The 1222-nt window shown below is 40.3% G+C and overlaps 1 pseudogene; it reads right to left on the bottom strand.

Annotated features, from left to right (window-relative positions):
• Window positions 1–446: 446 nt before the first annotated feature.
• Window positions 447–839, bottom strand: LOC117801370 (annotated as a pseudogene).
• Between the last annotated feature and the right edge of the window lie 383 nt (window positions 840–1222).

Raw genomic sequence — 1222 nt, 5'->3', positions numbered from 1 at the left:
GGGATCACGCCCTGAGCCAAAGGCAGACGCTTAACGACTGCACCACCCAGGCGCCCCGAGACTTATGTGCGTCTTGACACTCCCCTACTGTGCCAGGCAAGGGTAGTGGCCCCTGAAAATGCCACCAAGATGCGGTGGCTGAAGACACAGTTAATAGTGTGTTAACTATACAAAAAAAGACAGTGTACAGTTCAAAAACAAGTTTCACGCAGCATTATATTTTAGTTTTTTTTTCTTCAAAAGAGGTGAGTTAAATACTTTAGAGAAGAGAAAAAAAGGAGAACCCACTTATTTATCATCATCATCATCTTCATCTACATTGTCCTCTGCTACCTCTCCATCTTCTCATCCTCCTTTTTCTTGTTTTCAGATTTGAGGACTTTTTTTTTTTTTTTTTGCCACATAGGCTTATTTTCATATTTTGACATTTCAGCAATTTATCTATTTTACCTATTTTTCCTCAGCTTAGCAGCCTTCTTTTCCTAAGGCTGCTTGTCGTCTGCAGCAGTGTTACTTCACATGGCTCCCTGTCTCTTTGTAGCATCACCAGTGCACTTTTTGGTGCATCAGGATCCTTGAACTTTGTGTTTTTGTTTCCCCTTGAAGAATGTAGGTTTCCATTTCTTTTAGAACTGCCTTGTCTGCATTTGCCACGTCTTCAAAGTTACCTTTCTGTTCATCAGACATTGTCTTCTACCTCTCTGAGCTCTTTTAGTAAAACTCTGAGAAGGTGACTGAAGCATCTGGTTGCTTCTTGTGCTCCTCCTGGAAAGTTTGCACAAAGAGCGCCTATGATACATTTTGCTTCTTGGTCTCTTAGGATCTTCTTTGCCCGTGTATAGTCAGTTTTTTTCAGTGTGATGCAGAATCACCCAGTGCCCATCTGACTCTCGCTTGCCCTGGTCCTGTCTCTTTGGAGCTCAGTATACTGCAATGGCTGTCAGCTTAGGGGATGATTTTAACAATGATGTAACATTAAGTACTAGAAGACTGATATAAGATGTTGCTGTATTTTTTTTAAGTTAGGGAAGTAAGACATGGAACTTTTTTTTTTAGTAAGTTCTACATGGGGCTTGAACTCATGACCCCAAGTCATGTGTTCTACCAAATGAGCCAGCCAGGTGCTCCAAAACACAGAATTTTAGTTATGATATTTTCCTAAGCGTCTATTCTATATCTAGATGCATAAATTAACACAGTTCAGACAGTTTAAAAAGTTTAA

Source organism: Ailuropoda melanoleuca, chromosome 3 (assembly GCF_002007445.2).
Source record: "Ailuropoda melanoleuca isolate Jingjing chromosome 3, ASM200744v2, whole genome shotgun sequence".
NCBI lineage: Eukaryota > Metazoa > Chordata > Mammalia > Carnivora > Ursidae > Ailuropoda > Ailuropoda melanoleuca.
This window is presented reverse-complemented; position numbering and strand designations above follow the sequence as displayed.